At 41.0% G+C, this 18,888-nt stretch overlaps 2 pseudogenes across 2 annotated transcripts; both read right to left on the reverse strand.

Annotated features, from left to right (window-relative positions):
* Positions 1–2,415: 2,415 nt before the first annotated feature.
* LOC308551430 (CDKN2AIP N-terminal-like protein pseudogene) lies at positions 2,416–2,751 on the reverse strand (annotated as a pseudogene). The gene has a single exon. The product of its transcript is annotated as a CDKN2AIP N-terminal-like protein pseudogene (transcript).
* Positions 2,752–9,016: 6,265 nt separating this feature from the next.
* LOC308551705 lies at positions 9,017–11,726 on the reverse strand (annotated as a pseudogene). Its single transcript has 3 exons — positions 11,634–11,726; positions 9,348–9,523; positions 9,017–9,268 (listed from the first exon to the last, which is right to left on the reverse strand). The product of its transcript is annotated as an uncharacterized misc_RNA (transcript).
* Positions 11,727–18,888: the final 7,162 nt, after the last annotated feature.

Below are 18,888 nucleotides of genomic sequence, written 5' to 3' on the forward strand. Positions count from 1 at the left end.
GTTTTTTAACTTTTAAAAAATGTTTTTTAAAAATTGAAGTGTAACAGAAAAGTAAACTAAACCACTTCTACTTCTTTTTCTTTCTTTTTAATATACTTTTATTGATTTCAGAGAAAGTAAGAGAGAGAGAGAGAAACATCAATGATGAGAGAGAATCATCAGTCAGCAGCCTCCTGCATGCCCCCTACTGGGGATGGAGCCTGAAACACAGGTACATGCCCTGACCAGGAATCGAACTGTGACCTCCTGGTTCATAGGTCGATGCTCAACCACTGAGCCACACCGGCCGGGCTCCTTTTTCTTTTTACTTATTTCTCCCCTCTTTCACTTTGTTTGAAACTAGCCCACATGCTATAGAGCAGACTACACCACCATAAAGCCAGCTTCAGTACTACTTTCCCTTCTTTTTCGACCACCAAGACATTTCATTTCCCTTTTGTTAAATTTTCATTTACATTTCATGTCCTTTTTGGTTTTAAAGTGTTCATTTGTAGATTAAACAGTACATTAGACGTGCTGTATATAAAAAAGGTTAAAACAATCACTTGGGGGTCTGGAATGGATTAATTCCATTTATATTATTTCTAATAGGAAAAAAATGCTTCAAGTTTTGAACAAATCACTTCTCGAACAGCCTTCCAGAATGAATTAAGTTTGAGGACCGAGGTACCACTGTACTACAAGAGATGCACTTTAGTTTCAAAGAGACACAAAGATGTTGAAAGTAAGAGTATAGAAACAGTACTATGCAATGAGTGACCATAAAAATGCTGGTGTGGTTATACTGATAACAGATAAAATAGACTTTAAAAAAAGTTACTAGACACAAAGAAGGACATTTTACAATAACACATGTTAGGAAAAATGTAGAGAAATTGGAACTCTCATACATTGATGATGGAAATAAAAAATGGTGCAGCCACTTTGAAAAATAGTTTGACAGTTCCTGAAAAACTTAAACATAGAGTTACTATATGACCCAGCAATTTTACTACTAGGTATATACCCAAAAGAAATTAAAACGTATGTCCACAGAAAGACTTGCACATAGATACTAACCAATAATGAGAAACAATCCAAAACATACATCAATTGATAAACAGGTAAACAAAATGTAGTATGTTCATTCAATGGAATAGTATTTAGGGACAAAAGGAACAAACTACTGATATACACTGTAACATGAATGAACTTCAACAACATTCAGAAACATGCCCAGCCAGTGTGGCTAAGTGGTTGAGCGTAGACCCAGAAACCTGTAGTTCACAATTTGATTCAGGGTTGAGGCACATGCCCGGGCTGGGGGCTTGATCCTCAGTGGGGAACTTGCAGGAGGCAGCTGATGGATGATGTTTCTCTCTCATTGATATTTCTATCTATCCCTCTCTCTAAAAATAAATAAGTAAATAAATAAATAAATGGGGGGAAAAAAACCATTCAGAAACCCTATACAAAAGACTACATATTCTAGGATTCCATGTACATTAAGTGTCCAGAAAAGACAAATCTATATAGACAAAAGTAGATTAGTTGTTACCTAGGTTTGGGAGTAGAGTTTAATTGCTAAGGAACATGATGGATTTCCTTGTGTTGATGAAATGTTTGCGGCTGATTGTGGTGATGGTTGCACAACTCTGTAAGTTTACTAAAAATTGATTTTTTCCACAGTTAAAGGTACATTGTTGAGAAATCCAAAGTGTAAAATCCATTACCTGCCATTATTACATCAACATAAAAAAAGCCCTGGCCAGTTTGGCTCAGTGGTTAGAGCATCAGCCCTTGGACAAAAGGGTTGTGGGTTCGATTCCTTGCTTGCATGCTCCATTCCCAGTGCTGGTTGGGGCGCGTGTGGAGGCAATCAGTCCATGTGTCTCTCTCACATTGATGTTTCTCTTCTCTCTCCCCCTCCTCCTTTCCTTCCACTGTTTCTGAAAATCAGTGGGAAAATATCCTTGGATGAGGATTAAAAAAAACAACAAATAAAAAAACATAAAAAATGCTCATTTTTAACAAAAAGCTTGATATTCAAAAGCTAAAAATAAAAGAGGGCATGCACGTGCCTGGGTTGCAGACTCGATCCCCAGTGTGGGGTGTGCAGGAGGCAGCGGATCAATGACTCTCATCATTGATGTTTCTCTCTCCCTCTCCCTTCCTCTCCTGAAATCAATCAAGACATAAAAAAAAAAAAAAAAAGAGGGCATGATTTATAAATACATAAATATCCATGCATAATTTTACAATGATAGCTACTGGAAGAATGAGACCTTTTAAAATGCCGCTTTCATTCCAATTGCCTCTTTACTACGTGTTGGTAATACGAGGAGTCTTAAGACAGCTTCTGTGGTCAAAGTCACATTCATCCCAGCCTCCTTTCTAGCCTGTAGCTGATAATGAAAATGTGATGAATCTTCTGCCTTAGCTTTGGTGCTTTTTCATTAATTCACTTCTGGTAGTGAACTGTGGCAGGTCTTCCACTTCAATCCTATCAGCCATTTCCATCACCTTATCTAAAAGGTCTTTGTTGTAACTGCAACCCAGGAAGAGGTGGGAGGGACAGCAGCTGGTTCAGGCAGCCGCCTGTTGGACTGGGGGGGGGAGTCCTGCAGGTGGTGCGGGATGAATGCCCGCCTCCCGTTGCTTCTTGCTCTCCAGAGTAGGAGAGTAAGAGCCGAAATGCTTGGCGAAGTCAGTCACCAGCCTTACCCCCGAAAAGAGCTCCTCCAGCGCTGTGGTGGCCTCGCCACCCACCATGGTGTCCTCTGCTGTGGAGGGCCCTACTAAAAATTGTTTAATTGAACAGTTACAGCAGTGGATTTTATGGTATGCAAACTACATCTCAATAAAGCCGTTTTCAGAAACAACTGGTGAACAAGAAAATATGATCAATATCATTAGTTACTATGGAAAAGCAAATTAAAACCACAATGACATATCATTGCATACCCACTAGAATGGCTAAAAGAAAAAAAGGTATACAATAACAATTTTTGGCAAAGATGCAAAGAAATGGGAAACCTCATAAATTGCTGGTAGGAATGTATATGGTGCAGCCACTTATGAACAAAATGAACTAACAAGCAAAATAGAGAGAGAGTCATAGATAGAGAGCAGGCTGACAGCTGTGGAGTGGGGCTCAGTGGGGTGTGGAGGGATTGAGCAAAAAAGAGAAAAAGGAGAAAAAACCCAGGGACATAGCCTGGTGATTGCAGGGGTAGGGGTGGGTGGTGGAGGAGGGTAGCTTGGGGATAAACGGTGATGGATGGAGACTTCACTTGGGGTGGTGAACACACAATACAGTGTACAGGTAACGTGTTGTAGAATTGTGCACCTGAAACCTATATAATTTTATTAACCAGTGTCATCCCGATAAACTCAATAAAAAAACGGTTTTGAAGTTTCTTAAAATATTAAATATAAGTTTACCATATGACCCAGAAATTACTCTCCAAGAGGGTTGAAAACGTATGCCTACACAAAGACTAGTACAAGAATTTTCCTACAGAATTATTCATTATCATAAAAAAGTAGAAGCAAGCCAAATGCCCATCAATTGATGAATTGATCATAAAATGGTATATCCATACAATGGAATATTATTCAGCCATAAAAATGAAGTGTTGATATATCTACAATGTGAATGAACCTCAAAAACATTAAGCTAAGGCAAAGCAATTGAGCATCAACCTAGGATCCAGGTGACCGGGGTTCGATTCCCAGTCAGGGCAGATGCCTGGGTAGCAGGCTCGAGCCCAGTTGGGGACGTGCAGAAGGCGGCAGATCAATGACTCTCTCATCATTGATGTTTCTGTCTCTCCCTCTCCTTTCCTCTCTCTGAAATCAATAAAGATATATTAAAAAAAAAAAAAAGGAATCTATATTTGGTCTTCCTCAATATTCCGGGCACAGAGCTCCTAAAACCTTGGACTTTCTTAAGAGATAAGAGAGATTGAGGTATCTTTTGTTATTCATAACAAGCTGCTTTAAACCACACCTGAATTTATGTTAATGAAGTGACTTCAAGAAAACCCCCTCAGGGTGGGGCCGGTTGCCAGGGAAACCAACGGTGTCATTAGAGGATTGGAAATTTCAGCCTCACCCTCCAGCCTCCTAGGATGGGAGACTAGAAGTTGAATTAATCACCAATGACCAGTGATTTAATCAATCATGCCTAAGTAATACTGAAGCCTCCATAAAAACCCAAAATGATGGGTTCAAAGAGCTCCAGGTGAACACATGGAGATGCGGGGAGAGAGTTGTGCCTGGGACATGAGAGCTCTGAATTCCTTCCTACATACCTTGCTCAATGCATCTCTTCTATCTAGATGTTCTTGAGTTGTATCCTTTTATAAAAACCAGTAATCTATTAAGTAAACTGTTTACCTGAGTTCTGTGAGCCACGCTAGCAAATTAATAAACCTGAGTAGAGGGTCATGGGAACCTCTGATTTATAGTCAGTTGGTCAGAAAAACAAGTGACAACCTGGACTTGTGATTAATGTCTTAAATGGGGGCAGTGGAACTGAGCCCTTAACCTGTTTGATCTGACACTATCTTTCAAGTGTCAGAATTGAGTTGAATTATATGACACCTAGATGTTACTACAGAATTGCTTGGTGTGGGAAAACCCACACACAGATTTAGTGACCAGTATTGATAGTGAGTGTGTAAAGGCAAACAGGAGTGTGTTTTATATATACTTCTGATCCCTTTAACGATTCCTGAGGACCACTTCCTGTGGCTTTTGTGTATGTTTGCTTCTCAAGGCATGTACCTGTGTCTCTCTAATTCTCTTGGAAGCCTGTTTTTGGGTTAATGGAGCTGCTTTGCTTGTACATGCCGACAGCTGGCAATGCCTATGAGTTTATAGTCACCCTTACACAACCCCATTCCTCCCCACCTACAAACCGTGGACAGTCTTTACCCAATGAGAGTGTGAAAATTTAGTTCCTTTGCTTCAAGCAGGGGCAAACTCTGAGGTAGAGTTTACACTTAGTGTTCCCCTATTGGATCGTGCTGAAGCAACCCTCCACAAGATGTTGCCAGAAATTACACAATTGTTTAGCTTCTTCCCTTTCCTGCCCTGCTTCCTCCAGTCTCTTATCAGGTTCTCCTGGGAGCACTTCCTTAAATTAATTGCATGTGCTCTGAATCCTTATCTCAGCAGCTGCTTCTGGGGCACTCAACTCAAGACAAGGGGTGTCACTTATTTCTTTTTCCCACAGTTTTCAGGTGGAGGAACATCTGTTGAAATAATACTGCTGGCTTTTCTGTGCACCCACTCCCCCCCCATGGGAGGAGAAGTGACATGTGAATTGTGACTTTGAGACTAGGAATTTGGCATATGTTGGTAAATCAGATGCTCTGTGAACCTTTAGGTAGTGGTGCTGGTAGAAAATCCTTGTGGGCAGTAGAGGCAAATCCACTCTTGACATAGGTGTCAATCTGTCAAATGAACCACTGAACCCAATAAAAAGGGTCGAATACAACACCAAGTGCCTGGTTGATATCCTCAAGGGACTGTGCCGTACTGGGGACTTGGTGTTGGTCTCTGTTGCTAGAAGCTCAGACATTTGGTTATGGCAATATGTAGATTAGCCTTGATAAGAGGAAGCCCATGCTGTTGGGCCCATGCATAGCCTCCATCTCTACTGTGATGTAGAGATGGCTACTCCACTGTGGCTACTCCATTGTCCAACCACTGGGGTGGAGAAGACAAACTAGCTGATGTCAACTGGCCAGGTCATCCTGTCTCTTTGGTTGTTTAGTGATCTTTCTGCAGTGGATGCTCTCTGGTGGGTGTTAGCACGAAAAGACGAACACCTTTACTTTTTGCCGATTCCCATAAGTCTACCTACAAGCATCTTCCTCAGACCTCCTTGACCCCAAATTTCCCATATTTTCCTTCCAAGTTCCTGACCAACCAACCAAGCCATTTACTATTGCCCAAGAATGAACATTATAACCTCAGGCAACTTTTTCCACACAAAGTGAATGACCAAGCATACCACCAAAAGCTCTGCCAAAGTCTTTCATAAACATCTTTGAGAGGGACCATAGGAAAGCAGCTGCAAATTTTCAGCTTGTACTCAAACACTGAGCCTACCCATCCATGAAACAAGTTTGAGGTCTTTTCTTTCATGTCAGCTGGTAATAAGGGATGCTCCCCCTTCCATGTGCCCATAGGTATGACTTGAGTGAAAGGCACCAGTGCAACAGTGGTGGGTGATAGAGGTGTCTGGACCACCTATTCCTACTGCTTACTTGTGCTCCCTGGCCTGCTTGAGTCCAGTCCTGCTGATGTACCACTTTATCTTACAATAGAATTATGCTAGGCCTGCCCAACCTTATGACTGGATAAGTTCGAAAGAACCCAGCTCATGATAGGCAGTTCTGGGAACACGGTGACTTGATGTCCCAAGGTCAGGTGCTCAATATCTACCAGGACTCAGAAGCACACCAGGAGATCCTATTCAAATGGTATTGTAGTTCTCTGCTGCCAAATGGCATGTCCTTTCTCCAGAACCATAAGGGTGTTACTGCACCACTCCTATTTGGGCTGGTCAGAGATTCTACCCAGTAATTAAAAAAAAATTTTTTTTTACTACAGATACTTCTAGTATCATGGCTCTTTCTAGATCAGATGGCCCAAGTGGCAGGATTGCTTTTACTACAGCTTGTACTTACTACAGAACCCTTTCTTGCTCTGAGCCCCATGCAAAATTAGTAGCCGTCCATGTCATTAAATAAATGGAACGGTGTAGCATTCCCAAGAGCAGAACATGTTCTTCTGGACCCAAAGAGGCCTATCTTTATACTCTTTCTTAACAGTAAGAGGTTCAAAGTGCAACAATTTGTCCATCACTTTGAAGCAAATGTCCTGGCATTCCTCGGACTCTAGATCTCTAAAAATGTAACTCATGTGGCTTACCCCTGAATCTTTGTAGGGTATCCTCTGACTCTCTAGAGTGCATATGTCTTACTATGACATCCAGGGTACTTTTGCTTCTTGTTCATCAGGTCTAGTTAACATGATACCATCAGTATGGTGGACCAATATGATGTTCTATGAATGAACCAGATGATTTAGGTTCCTTTGTACTATTATGATGAGAGAGAGCAGGAGAAATAACATAGCCTTGGGGTAAGACAATATATATTGGTGTCTGTCCCATGTGAATGGAACCTATTTTTTATTTTCCTTCCTGATGGGTATGAAAACAATATATTTGCTCAAATCTATAGCCACCTACCACCTATTAGAGGCTGTGTTAATCTGCTCTGGTAAAGTTACCACATTCAGCTCATTAAATGTAATTGGGACTATTACTGGGCAGGTGCCAGACTGATTAAATGGGGATATAATGGGGACCATGACTCTTGTATCATTTAATGTTTTGAGGGTGACACTAATCTTTATTATCCTCCCTCCAGAGCTGTGATATTGTTTTTTTATTTACTATTTTGGTCATTGGAAGGTTTTTTGGGAGAAGAGTTTCAGAGGCTTCCATGGGGCCTTTCCTATTATAATAGCTCTTACTCTATAGATCAAGGAACTAGTATAAGGATTCTGCTAACTGTTAATATATTCATTCCAATTATTCATCTGGGAGCCATGGACATGATTACTGGACCTACTGTGAGACAAATATAAGCCAATTTTCCTTATTTCTTTATTATTACCTGTACCCCATAAACCCCTCTCTAACAGGGTAGTCACAATTGAGCTCCTGGGTGTCAGTGTCTACTTACTTCCTGGTTCCAATAGACCTCAAAAGTTCTGTGTATTCCCTTTCCCCAGCTATTTGAGTAATAGTCATAGATCCCTTTGGAAAAGGAATGGGGAAATCACTACCAATATACTTGCCATATTGTAGGGTCCCTCCTTTGGGAACCTAGCCTCTCCTTCATTCTATGGATGGGTTCTGAGGGTCTGAGACTGGCTTAGTTCTGCAAATTGGAAAAGGGTTGTGACTTTCTTTCTTTCTAAACATTAAGCCTCTGTCAAAAATGTATTTCTTATTTTAGGCTACAAGATTGAAAGACAGGATGATACTTACAAGTAAAGGAAATCTACAAGAAAAAACTTGACAAAACTTTTCAGTTAAAGTATTGTAATATTCAAACTTGACTGAAAACATAACAAAATAAACAAAATTGCAAACAAAAATGTTTATGGACTTTTCCGAACATAAATAGTGTTTAAGCAGTAGGGCTCATGCTGATGGCTACCAGGAAGTAACAGTGTAATCCACTTGGAAAAATCATTAATGTACAAATAATGAGCTCAAATTATGGGCCGCAATAGCTTAATCATCACTGCCATTTTTTTTTTTTTTTTACTTCCAAAAGAAAGCCTTGATTAAACCATTCATACCCTGTATTACTCATATCTTTAAATGAATTTATTTTAATCACATGGATAACATTGGACCTCTCTGCCAATGTTATTTGAAAATCTTCCATGTCAAAACAATTTGACAGCAAATATAAAAAATTCAATAAATACACAATGGTCTTTCATTACAGGCCTTTAAAGATGCATGTTAATTCATGCTGTTAACCTTAGGATCACAGTGCATAGAATCCAAATAGAGACAAGTTGGGGTGACTTTCACAGTAATGTTAGATCCCTCACTTTATTTATAATCCTACTAGAACCAGTAAGTTCATTTCAGAGGCCCCATCATGCATTAATCACCGGGTGGCAGTAGTTAATGAAAATGTTTCCTGTTATGGCGTCCATTGCTGGCAATGAATGTCCCAAAACCGTCAAGGAAGTCATTGCTATTGCACAATACACGAGGGCCTTGGAACTTTTCCAAAAACTTAAAAAATAAAAATAAAAATAAAAAATGGAATTACATTTGACATTTTCTGACACCTGTATTAATACTGTATGATTAATAAAAGCCTATCAGTTGCCTGGACTAAACCAATGATCAACATGCACCCAGAATGTACACGGATGATAATGCAGTAAAAAGAAGCAGTTTTCATTGCCTATGGGTCACTTCCAGTCAAAGGTTAAAGTTCAAAGACCAAATGATCAAAGTGCTCATTTTCTCAGTAGGACTATCTTCTGCTAGGAGAATGATAGCGGCATCAATAAGTATGACCATGATACCACCATTTTGTTTTCTTTGGATTCTTGTTACATGTTTGAACTTAAAAATAATTATTTGGTAATTGTCTCTTTTCTTTGCAGCTGGAAAGCATACTAATAATGCTAAGACAGGCTGATTGGACTGAGAGCACTGGGGTCCAGTCTTCTGTTAGAATGGATAAATAGATATGACCATTGCTGTAAACACGAGGATTCACAGGGATATTTTCACCAGTAAACATGACCTGAGGAGGGTCAAAAGCATAGCAACTACTACACTTAAATAGAAGTTGAAATTTCCCCCTTCATATAAGGTACCTGGTGCACCTTCTATGGCTACAACCCACTGTGTAATTTAATTTGGAACACTCTTTTCAGTCATACGGGGAGGTGGATCATTTTGCAAAGCCAACAGTTCTTTCTGTAGTCATTGCTGCATTGACACCGTGATGGACCCCCCCCCCCCCCCAAGTGGGTTGTGATTTTCCAGTAGGGCTGTTGACATCTGTCCTAGTCTGTTTGGGCTGCTATAACAAAACATCAGAGACTGGGAGGCTTGTAAACAATAAATATTTATTTCTCACAGTTTTGGAGGTTGGGAAGTTCAAGATCAAGGTGATGGCAGATGTGCTGGCTGGTGAGAACCTTCTTCATGGTTCATAGAAGGCCATCTTTTTGCTGTAACTTCACATGGTAGAAAGGGTGAGGGAGCTCTCTGGGGCCTCTTTTTTTAAAAAAAAATTTTTTTAATCGATTTTAGAGAGAGAGGGAGAGAGAGAGAAACATCAATTTGTTGTTCCACTTATTTATGCATTCATTGGTTGATTCTTTTTTAAATCCTCACCTGAGGATATTTTTGCCATTGCTTTTCAGAGAGAGTGAATGGGAAGGGGGGGGGGGAGAGTGAGGGAGAGAAAAGCATCAATGTGAGAGACACTGACTGGTTGCCTCCCAAATGCACCTTGACCAGGGGTGGGGAGCGAACCCACAACCCAGGTACATGCCCTTGACCAGAATTTGAACGCTCGACCCTTGGGTGCATGGGCTGATGCTCTAACCACTGAGCTACTCTGGCCAAGGCCATTGGTTGATTCTTGTATTTGCCCTGACCAGGGATTGAACCCACAACCTTGACATATCAGGAAGACACTCTAACCAACTGAGCTACTCTGCCAAAGTTCTGGGGCTTCTTTTATAAGGGCACTAAACCCATTCATGACCTAAGCACCTTTCAAAGGTCCCAATTCCAAATACCTTCACATTGAGGATTAGATTTTAGCATATGAACTTTGAGAGGGACATAAACAATCTATAGCAACCTCAGACTTCTGCTTATCTAATTTTTATATTTTTAAAATATGTGAATATATTTGTTGGATGTTCTATCTTGCCCCTGGGAATACAACATTCTATGAGTCATATCACCTCATTAGATACCTGTGGGTGAGGCATTGCTTGGTGACATTCCAAACTTGCTTTCCACTACAGCAATTATACCCACTTTGCTTCTGATGGTTAAGTGCTACCACCTGGCCTCACATATTACAGAATCTTATCATTTCTATTGCTACTAGGGAGCCCAGTTCTATAATAGCATCTCCTACCTTTATCATCAGCCCAGGCTCATGTCCCTCCTTCTCTTCCCTCCCTCTTTCCCCTCTCTCTCCCTTCCTTCCTCCCTTCCTCTTTCCCTTCCTCCTTTCCTCTTTCTGTTTCTCTAGCAAATGAATCCAAATTATCCTTTGTTTTTGCTTTTGAAGGAATCTGGTATTTATGGCAAAGAATTCCTCAAGGGCTTTGAAACTCCCTACTGTTTTTTTCTAGTCATTCAAAGAAAAACTTAGAGAAATTTGTTCCACTAGACTCTAGAGGGATCTATAATTTTCAAAGTGTGAGTGGTTTTCTGGTAGCTTCAGAAAGCAAAGAGCAATGAAAACCTGATTGATGATTTGGCTTTATTACAATTCTTTGCTTCACAAGGGAATAATGCCTCACTAGACAAACTGCAGTGTTGCTTATGTGAGCTAAAATATTTAGGGAATCTGTTGTCAGCTGTAGGCCTCAGAGTGTGACAATCTAAGAATCAACCAATTTTGCAGATCAAAGAGCCTACAAAAAAATCTTAGACAGCCTGGCCGGGCGTGGCTCAGCAGTTGAGCGTCGACTTAGGGTCTAGGAGATCGCGGTTTTATTCCTGGTCAGGGCACATGCCTGGGTTCAGGCTCCATATCCAGTCGGGGGTGTGCAGGAAGCAGCCCATCAATGACTCTCTCATCATTGATGTTTCTATCTCTCTCTCCCTCTCCCTTCCTCTCTCTGAAATCAATAAAAATATATTTAGACAATTGTGAAATTAAAACAATATTATAGACAGTGGATTCCAGTTTTTGCAGAGTGGATAATACGTCTGATGGAGCAATTGCATTATAATCCTCCAGACCTTTTGGTTTGGTCCCTAGAATCTGGAGAGATTCCCTGCTTGCTTGCAGGGGGTCACTCTAATTTTTAATAAGGCTCTAGGTCATTTTAACCTGGTAGATTGCTGAACTTAGTTTGGCAGGTCTATGAATTTGGGTCTGAGACCAGGTACTGTGCCCAATTTCACTGAACCCTCTCATAATCATGTTCAATACTTAAAAGGGCTTCTCTCTTCCCTAGAAACCTTGAGACTTAAGGCCATAGGACCTGGAAGGGCCTGCCTGAGGAAGTCTGCCACCCAGGTTTTGGGTTCGGTCCCCTTTCGGGGCACATGTGGGAGACAATCCACCCATGTTTCTCTCTCATATCGATGTTTTTCTCTTTCCCTCTCCTTTCCTCTCACTCTAAAACCAATTTTAAAAAAAGACTTTGATTCCAGATGATAGATATGGATATCTCTGTATTTCAAAGCTGAAAAAAGTGTGTGGAAAGATGAACAATTACTGAAGTGCTTAAGTTATCATTTTAATGTGATGTTACTTATATAATCAATAGAACCTCAGGAGAAACTTATTGACCTTAAAGGAAAATTCTTTTCTTTTAAAATTTATCTTTATTGTTGAAAGTATTACAGGTGTCCCATTTTACCCCCCTAATTGACCTCCTTCACCTCGCTCCTACCCCCTCCCGAGGCCTCACTCTGTTATTGACTGTGCCCGTGGGTTATGCATATATGCATATAACTTCTTTCGTTAATCTCTTCCCACCCTCCACCCCACTTCCCTCTTCCCTCTGAAATATGATCATCTGTTGCATGCTTCAATGTCTCTGGAACTATTTAGTATGTCAGATTCTTTTGTTCATTAGCTTCTTCTTAAAGAAGACCCTTTAACTTTTCCTGTAGTGCTGGTCTGGTGGTGATGAAGCTCCACCAAGCTTTTCCTTGTCTGAGAAGCTCTTTATCTGACCTTCAGTTCTAACTGATAGCTTTGCTGGGTAGAGCAATCTTGGTTGTAGTTCCATGTTTTTCATCCCTTTGAATATTTCTTGCCACTCCCTTCTGGCCTGCAAGGTTTCTGTCGTATGGGCGCTCCATTGTAGGTAACTAATTACTTTTCTCCTGCTGCTTTTAAGATTTTCTCTTTGTCTTTAACCTTTGGCATTTTAATTATGATGTGCCTTGCTGTGAGCCTCTTTGGGTTCCTCTTGTTTGGGACCCTCTGTGCTTCCTGGACTTGTAAGTCTATTTCTTTTCCCAGGTAGGGGAAGTTTTCTGTCATTATTTTTTCAAATAGGTTTTCAATTTCTAGCACTCCAATAATATGAATGTTGGACTACTTGAAGTTGTTCCAGAGGCTCCTTATACTATCTTCATATTTCTGGATTCTTTTTTCTTTTTGCTCTTCTGGTTGGGTGTTTTTTGTTTCCTCATGTTCCAAATTGCTGATTTGATTCTCAGAGTTCTCTACTCTATTGTTGATTCCCTGTAAATTATTCTTCATTTCAGTTTGTGTAGCCTTCATTTCAAATTGGTACTTTATTATATCATCAATGGTCCAAGTTGTTTTCGTAATACTCTTACTAATATGCTTGAGCATCCTTATAAACAAAATTCTGAACTCTGTATCTGTTAGCTTGCTTGGTCCTATTTCATTTAGTTCCTTTTCTGGAGATTTCTTCTGTTCTTTCCTTTGTGACATGTTTCTTTGCCTCCACATTTTGGCTGCTTCCTGGTGTTTGTTTCTATGTATTAGGTAGAGCTGGTGTATCTCCTGGAATTTGTAGAGTGGCTTTGTGTAGTAGGTGTCCTGTAGGGTCCAGTGGCTCAGCCTCCCCAGTCACCTGAGCTGGGCCTTCTAGGTGCTCCCCTGTGTGGGCTGTGTGCACTGTCCTGTTGTAGTTGAGCCTTGGTTGCTGTTGGTGTCACTGGGAGGAACTGACCCCCAGGCCAATCAGCTGTGAGGACCAGCTGCAGCTACAGCCAAAGAGCTGCTGTGCTGGAGACACCCCTGTGGAGCAGGATTTACTTCAGTGGGGCTTTGGTGCTCACCAAGTGCGCCCCTTGAGTGTCACTCGTGGATGTGGTAGGGTTGTAATCCAGCGTGGTCGAGTATGACCCCCAGGTGCACTCTCTCTGGGGCCTCCAGGGAGGTGTAAAGTCAGCCTCTGTCAGTGCCTTGCCCAGGGCCACCCAGCATGACCTACACAGCAAACAGCAGTTGGCTGCTACTTGTGCTGGGCTTGGAGGAGCCCAGGAGAGGCCAAGCTATGAGCCAGTGCAGGCTGCCGCTAGTGCCAGGCCTGGGGCCACTTGTCAAGCTGTATGGGCCACACTGCTGCTTGTTGGAGAGATTTTAGGAAAGTCCTAAGCATGAGGCTCGAGAGGCCACTTGCACAGAAAAGCCCCTGGAAATGGCCTGGATGAGCTGCAGGTGGGGAGGGGCGGGGCCTCCGGGAATCATGGGGCGGGGCCAAAGGCGAGAGTCAGTTGCTGGCGCCTCAAACATGGCGCCTGCCTGCGGGCTGTGCGGGGAGGACTTGCCACAGGAGCCATGGCCTCCGCCAGCCCTTCTGCCTGGGAGGAAGCCGCCCCTCCAGCTCTCGCCCGGATCTCAGGCAGGTCAGTCCCTCCCCGAGTGTCCCGGGTCCCTTCAGGCTGCTCCCGGCGCTGGGCTCAGAGGGAGCGTCCGAGTGAGTCCGTGCCGGGCCCTTTAGAGGAGCTGCTGGGGCTCCCGCGGCCTCCGCGACCCTCAGGGATAGTCCCTTCTGGTTTCACAGCCCAGAGTTGTGGGGACGTCTTTTCCAGGCCCTGGAGCCCTGGGCTGGGGGCTCGATGTGGGGCTGGGACCCTTCACTGCTCTGGGAAACCCCATCACCAAGATGTCCCTCCCAGGTTTAAACTGCGGCACCGGGTGTGGGCTGGCGACCAAGTCTCTGTGATTCAGCCCTGATCCTCCCGCATCTGCGCCCCTCCTAACAGTCTAGACGCTTTTTCAGTTCCCTGGTTGTGGGGCTTCTGTTCTTCTAGATTTCAGGAGGCTCTGAGTGATGGTGGTTCTGTATTTTAGTTGTAATTTTGATGTGGTTCCGGGAGGCGGCGGGTGCAGCTGTTACCTATGCCGCCATCTTGTTAATTGTTGCTCCAATGTTGTTGTCTTTTTAGTATATTCACAGAATTGTACAATCATCACCAAATTAATTTGGGAACATTTTCTTCACTCCCTCCCCAAAGCCCCTCATACCCATATTCTCTCAACCTAGGCAACTACTGTTCTATCTGTCTCTATGGATTTGCCTAGTCTGAACATTCCATATAAATAGAACCGTATAATATATGATCTTTTTGTGACTGGCTTCTGTCACTTAGCATGTTTTCAAGGTTTAATCGCGATGTAGCATATAGCAGTGCTTCATTCTTACAGGTGAATAATATTCTGTTTCAACATTTTATTTATTCATCAGATTTTGGACATTTGGGTTGTTTTCACTTTTGGGCTATTACACATAATGCTGCTATGAATATTTCTGTACAAGTTCCTATGTGAACACATTTTCATTTCTCTTGGAGTAGAATTGCTGGGTCATAAGGTAAGTGTGCTTAACATTTTGAGGCACTGCAAAACTGCTTTCCACAGCAGCTGCATTATCTGACATTTCCACCAGCAATGTACGAAGGTTTCAATTTCTCCACATCCTCACAACCACTAGTTATTATCTGACATTTTGATTATAACCATCCTAGTGGGTGTGAAGTGGAATCTCACTGTGGTTTTGATTTGCATTTCCCTGAAGGCTAATGATGTTGAAAATATTTTCTTGTGCTTATTAACTCTTTGTATATCTTTGCTGGAGAAATGTCTATTCATATAATTTTCCCATTTTTAGTTATTTCACAGGAGAAGAAATATGAAATAAATATATTTAAAAAATGCTCAACCTTGTTAGTAATCATAGGAAAGTAGACTTCACACCCATGAACACAACAAGATTTAAAACTCTGAGCTATCAAGTGTTAGCTATGATATGGAGCAATGGGAAATTGTACGCTGCTTGTGGGAATGTAAGTTTGCATAATCATTTTGGAAAACAATGCTTTGGACATCCTAATGAGGTTAGGACTAGTTGTAGTAGTAGTAACTGAATAAGCAAGGTGAAAGAAAAGATGGTAGGTTGTGGTTAGAAAAATGTAACGTTTGAATTCATGATTTAGAAGACGGAAGTTTGTATGATGACAAAGTACAAGATGTGACCTTGCAAGTGTTTGGCTAATGTGGAGGAGCGTTCATCAAAGATAACCAGGCATGTTAGTCTAGGTCCAATCAGGACAGAAAAACCACAGAGGGATTTGAACAGGAAAAGTTTAACATAAAGAATTTTTAATGATAACGGGATTGGAGTAATGAGGGATTGGCTAATAATAAGTAAAGGGAACTCTAAAAGGATATAGAAATAACAGATATACTATTTAGTAGCAGGCAATATGAAAATAACATCTAATAGCCTTTCCCCACAGCTGAGATCCAGGCCTTGTTAGAGAAGTTGCTGTGGTGCTGAGTCAGTGGATCTTGCTGGACATCTGCCCTCTTGAACTTGCTGGAAATATGCCTCTTTAGGGTGCTGGCTCCTGTTACAGGGGAGGTGCCCGGGTAAGCTGCTACTCACTGTGCATTGAGGAAGCCGAAGCCACAGAACGTGAGCATCAGGAAAGCTGGGAGCTTGGCAGGAGCCTGTAGAGTGAGCACACAGGAAACAGGATGCAAAAGCCCTTCTTCCTGCAATGTCTTTCCACCGCTGTCTACTGATAAAACTTCATATCATGCCAGCTGGCAAAAATAAAAAATATTTAAAGGACCCAGATCCATTTTCACATAACAGGCATAAAGACGGACTAAGTGGGCATACATCAATTACAGGTCCAGGTGGTCAAGGAACTTAATAGTTCTAATCTTGGATTGTTATCCTTGTGGATACTGAGATGACCCAAGAATTGGCAGAAATAAAATTATTTCTCCAAGTGTGACCTTGGTCCACCTGCATCAGAATCAAGTGGGACACTTTGATAATACAGATTTCTTTGTCCCATTGCAGATCTTCTGAACTGGGGTATTGAAGAATAATGCCCCCAAATCTTTTAACATGTGCCCCAGATTTAAAATTTTAAAAATCAATTATGAATATTTCAAACACATAAAAATAAATAAAATAGTATAATAGGTTCCAGTGTACCTAGCAATCAGTTTTAAGGAATGTTAACATTTACCTTAGTTCTTGCAGATCTTTTTATTTTTTATTTTATTTTGTTTTAAATATATCTTTATTGATTTCAGAGAGAGGAAGGGATAGGGAGAGAGAGAGATAGAAACATCAGTGATGAGAGAGTCATTGATCAGCTGCAGCCCACAACCTATGCATGTACCCTGACCGGAAATCTAACCCCGATCTCCTGGATCCTAGGTCAATGCTCAACTGCTGAGCCACACCTGGCTGGGCGATCTTTTTATTTTTAATAAAATGATACCTAATTTGACTCAAGTTCCACTCATTCCTTTCTCCCTCCTACATGAGGTGATTGTTTTTGTACTTTGTTGTTTGTAAATAATTGCTTTAGGTGATGGAGAACATTTGAGGGTTATTGAGCAGGGCTATTACACTATTAAAGGGGTGTTTTGGGAAAATCAGCCAAACTGCTCTGCCATAGAGTTCATTAGGATGAGAAGATAGAGGTGGGAAAGCCAGTGAGGGCACAGGTTCAGTGGTTCAGGATGCATGGTACTAAGGATCTGAAGTAGAGTGAGAGACCTTTGCTTTTTTCACTCATGCTTTTATGTGAAGCCTGCTCTTCGTGTTGCTGTGACCTCTAGTCCTTCAATCCTTCACTTAATTTCCTAAGTTCATCACCTCCTTTCTATCGTTACTGGCTTCCTTACCCAGCCAGACTTTCATGGTTAGTCATTTTATCCATATGCTTGCTACTGTCCCACAATTCCTTGCTTTCTTGACATTTGACTATACCAAACCTGACTTCCAGTCTTTATACTTATAGAACTGTTTCTTCTGCCTTGAGGAAGCGGCCTTGCCTCTTTGATTTTACTTGACTACTTAATTTGGTATAGCCAGTGCCCAAAATGAGGTAGATTTTCATCCAGATGACCCCAGTGGGCTGAAGTCTGTTTTGGACTAGGCTAAGTTCCTGAAATTTCTCAGGCTTCTTTGATCTTCATCAGAAAAATGTAACTGATACCTCAATAATACTGCTAAATTTATTTGTCTGAAGAGTACAATTTTGATGAACAATTGTGAAAACTGTCTAAATGACATATAAAAATGTATTTAAGCAGCTCAGATTTGGAAATTTCATTTAGCAACACATGGATTTTTATTTTATTTCCATTACATGGACTTAGCAATAGGTTAAAAGTCAATTAAAATTTTTGATTGATTATACCTATTTTGCTTATAAGTGTAATTACATCAATCTTTGTTATAGAACTATTGATAGATGCAACAACATGAATGAATCTACAAAAGATGATGTTAATTGAAAGAAGCCAGACCAAAAAAAAAGGTACCAAACTGTGTCTTTCCATTTATATAAGATCTTAGAAAGTGCAAACTAATATATAGAGACTGAAAGCAGATTGGTGGTTTTCTGGGATTGGGGGGGGGAGGGAAGAAGGGGTTAAAAGGTCACAAGGACACTTTTGGGAGTGATAGAAAGGTTTATCTGGACTGTGTGTGTCATTGTATCACAGGTATATACATACGTCAAAATTCATTGAATTATACATATTAAATATGTATACTTTATTATGTCAGTTATAACTCAATAAAAGTATAAAAATCATTAGCAAGGAAAAATGTTTTAAGCCATTAAAAAAATTAAAAAATCCTTGTTATAATCAGTTAGTGTCTATACCCAGGAGATCATTCGAGTTTATTTATCATTCAGTATTTTTGAACATCTCCTATGTATCAGGTACTCTGCTGGGAACAGTGTTAAACAAGAAAGACAAGACCCCTACTCTAGGGAGGTTACATTCTGGTAGAGGAGACAGATCAACAAGTATTAATAGTAAAGTGTGATAAGTGTTATGACAGGGCAAGAAGGGGAAGGCTTAAAAACATTTAGAGGGATTATCTAAGCTGATTATTTGTTAGTAGATGTCTAAAACTGTGTTAAAAAGGATTCTGAACCTTAGCAGGATCCCATGTATGAGGATGGGTAGTGATTGTGAGTTCCATGCATTTGCCAATATGAGGAGGCTATACTGTTAAAGTTGGCCTTATAAATTTCCCAATAGTATGCCTATTTCAACTGGTTCTGAAAACATTCAAGAATAGTAAAGACCTTTTATTACAGACCAGTTT

This window comes from Miniopterus schreibersii (genome assembly GCF_964146895.1).
Source record: "Miniopterus schreibersii genome assembly, chromosome: X".
Classification (NCBI taxonomy): domain Eukaryota; kingdom Metazoa; phylum Chordata; class Mammalia; order Chiroptera; family Miniopteridae; genus Miniopterus; species Miniopterus schreibersii.